Source organism: Bubalus bubalis, chromosome 22 (genome assembly GCF_019923935.1).
Source record: "Bubalus bubalis isolate 160015118507 breed Murrah chromosome 22, NDDB_SH_1, whole genome shotgun sequence".
Taxonomy (NCBI): domain Eukaryota; kingdom Metazoa; phylum Chordata; class Mammalia; order Artiodactyla; family Bovidae; genus Bubalus; species Bubalus bubalis.
Window position 1 is genome coordinate 22299400 of NC_059178.1, and position 7174 is coordinate 22306573.

The window sequence follows — 7174 nt, forward strand, 5'->3', positions numbered from 1 at the left end:
CACATGGCATGGCTTAGTTTCATTGAGTTAGACAAGGCTATGGTCCGTGTGATCAGATTGGCTAGTTTTCTGTGATTATGGTTTTAGTGTATCTGCCTTCTGATGCCCTCTCACAACACCTACTGTCTTAGTTGGGTTTCTCTTACCTTGAACGTGGGGTGTCTCTTCACAGCTGCTCCAGCAAAGCACTGCCACTGCTCCTTACCTTGGATGAGTTGCCCCTCCTGACCTTGAACATGGCGTAGCTCCTTTTGGCCCTCCTGTGCCCGTGCAGTGCCTCTCCTTGGACCTCAGGTGTGGGGTAGCTCCTCTTGGCTGCCTACCCTGACCTTGGGCGTGGGGTAGCTCCTCTCAGCAGCTCCTGCGCCCTCGCAGCCTGGCACTCTCAGTTGCCACCCCTGACCTTGGGTGTGAGGTAGCTCCTCTCTGCTGTGCTTCCTGTGCCGCCCGTCGCAGACATTCTAGGAATCAGCAAACAAAGATGGACTGGAATGGGTGAATTTAACTCAGATGACCATTATATCTACCACTGTGGGCAGGAAACCCTTAGAAGAAATGGAGTAGCCATCATGGTCAACAAAAGAGTCCAAAATGCAGTACTTGGATGCAATCTCAAAAATGACAGAATGATCTCTATTCGTTTCCAAGGCAAACCATTCAATATCACGGTAATCCAAGTCTATATCCCAACCAGTAACGCTGAAGAAGCTGAAGTTGAACGGTTGCATAAAGACCTACAAGACCTTTTAGAACTAACACCCAAGAAAGATGTCATTTTCATTATAAGGGACTGGAATGCAAAGGTAGGAAGTCAAGAAACACCTGGAGTAACAGGCAAATTTGGCCTTGGAGTATGGAATGAAGCAGGGCAAAGGCTAATAGACTTTTGCTAAGAGAACGCACTGGTCATAGCAAATACCCTGTTCCAACAACACAAGAGAAGACTCTACACATGGACATCACCGATGGTCAACAACCCAAATCAGATTGATTATATTCTTTGCAGCCAAAGATGGAGAAGCTCTATACAGTCAGCAAAAACAAGACTGGGAGCTGACTGTGGCTCAGATCATGAACTCCTTTTTCCAAATTCAGACATAAATCGAAGAAACTAGGGAAAACCACTAGACCATTCAGTCAGTTCAGTTCAGTTCAGTCGCTCAGTCGTGTCCGACTCTTTGCGACCCCATGAATCGCAGCATGCCAGGCCTCCCTGTCCATCACCAACTCCCGGAGTTCACCCAGACTCACGTCCATCGAGTCAGTGATGCCATCCAGCCATCTCATTCCTCTGTCGTCCCCTTCTCCTCCTGCCCCCAATCCCTCCCAACTAGACCATTCAGGTATGACCTAAATCAAATCCTTTAAGATTATACAGTGGAAGTGAGAAAGAGATTTAAGGGACTAGATCTGATAGATAGAGTGCCTGATGAACTATGGAATGAGGTTCGTGACATTGTACAGGAGACAGGGATCAAGACCATTCCCATGGAAAAGAAATGCAAAAAAGCAAAATGTCTGTCTGAGGAGGCCTTACAAATAGCTGTGAAAAGAAGAGAAGCAAAAAGCAAAGGAGAAAAGGAAAGACCTAAGCATCTGAATGCAGAGTTCCGAAGAATAGCAAGGAGAGATAAGAAAGCCTTCCTCAGTGATCAATGCAAAGAAATAGAGGAAAAGAACAGAATGGGAAAGACTAGGGATCTCTTCAAGAAAATTAGAGATACCAAGGGAACATTTCATGCAAAAATGGGCTCGATAAAGGACAGAAATGGTATGGACCTAACAGAAGCAGAAGATAAGAAGAGGTGGTAAGAGTACACAGAAGAACTGTGCAAAAAAGAGCTTCATGACCCAGATAATCACGATGGTGTGATCACTCACCTAGAGCCAGACATTCTGGAATGTGAAGTCAAGTGGGCCTTAGAAAGCATCACTACGAACAGAACTAGTGGAGGTGATGGAATTCCAGTTGAGCTATTTCAAATCCTGAAAGATGATGCTGTGAAAGTGCTGCACTCAATATGCCAGCAAATTAGGAAAACTCAGCAGTGGCCACAGGACTGGAAAAGGTGTTTGCATTCCAATCCCAAAGAAAGACAATGCCAAAGAATGCTCAAACTACTGCACAATTGCACTCATCTCACATGCTAGTAAAGTAATGCTCAGAATTCTCCAAGCCAGGCTTCAGCAATACGTGAACAGTGAACTTCCAGATGTTCAAGCTGATTTTAGAAAAAGTAGAGGAACCAGAGATCAAATTGCCAACATCCGCTGGATCATCGAAAAAGCAAGAGAGTTCCAGAAAAAACATCTATTTCTGCTTTATTGACTATGCCAAAGCCTTTGACTGTGTGGATCACAAGAAACTGTGGAAAATTCTGAAAGAGATGGGAATACCAGACCACCTGACCTGCCTCTTGAGAAACCTATATGCAGGTCAGGAAGCAACAGTTAGAACTGGGCATGGAACAACAGACTGGTTCCAAATAGGAAAAGGAGTAGGTCAAGGCTGTATATTGTCACCCTGCTTATTTAACTTCTATGCAGAGCACATCATGAGAAACGCTGGGCTGGAAGAAGCACAAGCTGGAATCAAGGTTGCTGGGAGAAATAGCAATAACCTCAGATATGCAATGACATCACCTTTATGGCAGAAAGTGAAGAGGAACTAAAAAGCCTCTTGATGAAAGTGAAAGAGGAGAGTGAAAAAGTTGGCTTAAAGCTCAACATTCAGAAAAAGAAGATCATGGCATCTGGTCCCATCACTTCATGGGAAATAGATGGGGAAACAGTGGAAACAGTGTCAGACTTTATTTTTCTGGGCTCCAAGATTGCTGCAGATGGTGACTACAGCCATGAAATTAAAAGACGCTTACTCCTTGGAAGGAAAGTTATGACCAACCTAGATAGCATATTCAAAAGCAGAGACATTACTTTGCCAACAAAGGTCTGTCTAGTCAAAGCTATGGTTTTTCCTGTGGTCATGTATGGATGTGAGAGTTGGACTGTGAAGAAAGCTAAGCACCGAAGAATTGATGCTTTTGAACTGTGGTGTTGGAGAAGACTCCTGAGAGTCCCTTGGGCTTTAAGGAGATCCAACCAGTCCATTCTAAAGGAGATCAGTCCTGGGTGTTCATTGGAAGAACTGATGCTAAAGCTGAAATTCTAATACTTTGGCCACCTCATGCGAAGAGTTGACTCATTGGAAACGACTCTGATGCTGGGAGGGATTGGGGGCAGGAGGAGAAGGGGATGACAGAGGATGAGATGGCTGGATGGCATCACCGATTCAACAGCTATGAGTTTGAGTGAACTCCGGGAGTTGGTGATGAACAGGGAGGCCTGGCGTGCTGCGATCATGGGGTCGCAAAGAGTCGGACATGAATGAGTGACTGAAATGAACTGACCCATATTACCTAAGAAGATTAGAGTTATTAGACAACCTTACTGTACTCTACTCCACTTCCTTGGTGCCTCAGATGGTAAAGAATCTACCTGCCAATGCAGGAGACATGGGTTCGATCCCTGGGTTGGGAAGATTCCCTAAAAAGGGGAATGGCTACCTATTACAATATTCCTTACTGGAGAATTTCAGGGACAGAGGAGCCTGGCAGGTTACAGTCTATGGGGTTGCCAAGAGTTGGACACAACTAAACGACTAACACTTTCACTTCACTCCACTTTCATACTTCAAAATAATCTCTCATGTTTTTTCAAAGTGGTTATTTCCAATTTCATTTGGAAATGAAACATTAATTCATATCCTGGGAAAGACTGACTGACCAGAAAATATCATAATTATGGAAAGGAAAACAGGAGTTAACAGATGATTCAAGAAAAATATGGATTTAGAGGATACATGGATATAAAAAATACAGAGAAGAGAAATGGCCCATCAGACGTCAATAATTTTTTTAATCTTACTTCAATTTTATCTTTTGGGAAAACAAAATCTCTTTTAAGCATCTAATACGATCTCCAATGATATTATATCAGTTTGCTTATGACTTCTATATGACATAGAACAATGATTATGAACTATGACTTTGGGGTTCAGACAGATCTGAATTTGAATCTCAGCTTTAGTGCTGAGTAACTGTCTTATATTGGGAAAGATACTTAAGTTTTATGGTTCTCAACTTACTAGTCTAAAAAATGGACCTGACTAATCCCACTACATGTCTCACATGATTTGTGTGTGTACTAAATAAAATAATGCATCTATGTACTTAGTATGATGTCTGCTCATAGTCAGTGTTCAGTAAAGTTCAGCTGTGGTTGATTAAATTATTCTGATGACAATGATTATCCATATTGATGAAGTTAAGAGTTCCTACTCCAAATATTTTTTGGGTAGATGTTGAGAATCAAGCTTTTGACTGAAATTATTAAAAACCATGTCATTACTTTTTGATTCATGAGAAATTTTCAGAAAAGTGGAGAGTGAAAAAGTTGGCTTAAAGCTCAACATTCAGAAAAAGAAGATCATGACATCTGGTCCCATCACTTCATGCCAAATAGATGGGGAAACAGTGGAAACAGTGTCAGACATTATTTTTGGGGGCTCCAAAATCACTGCAGATGGTGACTGCAGCCATGAAATTAAAAGACGCTTACTCCTTGGAAGGAAAGTTATGACCAACCTAGATAGCATATTCAAAAGCAGAGACATTACTTTGCCAACAAAGGTCCGTTTAGTCAAGGCTATGGTTTTTCCAGTGGTCATGTATGGATGTGAGAGTCGGACTGTGAAGAAAGCTGAGCGCCGAAGAATTGATGCTTTTGAACTGTGGTGTTGGAGAAGACTCTTGAGAGTCCCTTGGACTGCAAGGAGATCCAACCAGTCCATTCTGAAGGAGATCAGCCCTGGGATTTCTTTGGAAGGAATGATGCTAAAGCTGCAACTCCAGCACTTTGGCCACCTCATGGGAAGAGTTGACTCATTGGAAAAGACTCTGATGCTGGGAGGGATTGGGGGCAGGAGGAGAAGGGGACAACAGAGGATGAGATGGCTGGATGGCATCACTGACTCGATGGACGTGAGTTTGAGTGAACTCTGGGAGTTGGTGATGGACAGCGAGGCCTGGTGTGCTGCGATTCATGGGGTCGCAAAGAGTTGGACACAACTGAGCGACTGAACTGAACTGAATGCAAGATTTAAAGAAATTGTATGAGAAGAATAAGAATTCGCTAAAACAAAATTATAGAAATATTGGAGAGTATTCTCTTTATAAATGATTTTAATTTGTCATCTTATAAACTTTAACGTTCTAGACAATAATTTTCAGGGAAGTCTTCAATATTTCCAGTTTAGGTTCTGAAGATTTTAACCTGATGTATAAGATGACTAATGTCAATAAAAGATGGTATTTGACAAAGTGTCTTTTGGATTCTAAAGAAAGAGAATATTTCTATTCACAGAGAGTGAAAATATATCTGGAATGGGCAAAATCTACCTGCCTGAAGGTTGAAGGCTGAATTTGGCAATTACATTTAATTTTTACTGTTACATAAAATTTACATAAAGGACAATGCAAAAACAAGTAATCGCCATCCAGGTCAAGAGATGTAATTATTACAGAGGAAACCTCAGAGCAAGAAAGACAACATTGCTAGAACCCCAAGAGCCAATCATAACACCATTTTATTTCCTCCTGGAGAAAACTACTAGCTTCATTTTCATTGTTTCCAGCAGGAGTGTTGGTCTAAATAATCTAGCTGGCAATTAGCAGAAATGGAAGGTCCATGTGACTTTTAGAGGCTCCTCTTAATCTTATCATTCAATAATCAAAAACAGAGGCCAACATGTTCTGTAGAGGTCTCTAATGTCATAGGCGGGGTCCACCCTCAATTGGAGGTCAAGGACCTCCACTGGACATTGGGCAAAATTCAGCTGACCTGAAAGAAGGGAAAAAAGGTGAAAAATTCTTAAAAATAAAATATGTCTATAAAGTAGTTATTCTTTATTACTCTAAATTTTTCAAAATTTGTATACAACTTGAACATATTGGCCAAGAATAAGTGTGGTATTCATATCTTCATTACATGTATTTAATAAAGTAAAGTGACTGTAACTTACTCTTATCACTCCTATCCATACCTCTGCCCCATTTATATAAGACGTGGCATTCCTACAGTGTCTGTTCATCTTTATAACTTTATAGCTTCTGGCTTGTGATTGTTTGGGGCTTCCTAGGTGACTCAGTAGTAAAAGAATATGCCTGACAATGCAGGAGACTCAGGAGATGTGGGTTCAATCCCTGGGTTAGGAAGGTCCCCTGGAGGAGGAAAGAGACTCAACTGAGCACGCACGCATGTGAGTGTTTAATAAGTATTTCTTAAGTGAATTAAAAAGCAAAGAAAGGGACATCTAAAATTTTGAGAAAAAAATGGATCACTGAAATTATTATTGAAAGAAGTTTATTGAAAGAAGTTTCCAAAGAGAGTATTAGACTTAAATAGATATGTAAGATTTCATGATCAGAAAAGAAAAGAAGGGGCACTTGAGTTGTGAACAGGTCTATAGAAGTGAGATGGTGATTGCATCTGAAGGAGATGAGCAGACAAATTTGATTGGATTAGACACAGATGTAGGCTCTATATAGTCCCCCTGCTAATCCAGTGCCTCTGCCGTCTGTTTTGTTTATTGGAACATTGTTTTGTTGCTGTTCAGTCATTAAGTCATGGCTTACTCTTTGCACCTCCATGGACTACAGCATGCCAGGCTCTTCTATCCTTCACTATCTCCCAGAGTTTGCTCAAATTCATGTCCATCAAGGCAGGGATGCTATCTAACCATTTCATCATCTGCCACCCCTTTCTCCTTTTGCCTTCAATCTTTCCCAGGGTCCTTTACAATGAGTCAGCTCTTTGCATCAGGTGGCCAAAGTATTGGAGCTTCCCAGCGTCAGTCTTTCCAGTGAGTATTCAGGGTTGAATATTGGAACATAGCCACAAAATATAAAATAAAATACTCATGAGTGTCTCCCATGATAAAGTTCCTTCCACTGGAAGGAATTACTGGTGGCTTCCTCTTTCACTGAAACTGCCCAATATTTATTACACCCCCTTCCCTCTCATCTCATCCACCTTTGTCTACCTAAATCTCAATTATTCACTCACTTCACAATTCGCTGGGGAGCTCCAGAGACTTTTTGACTCTTACTTCTGAATT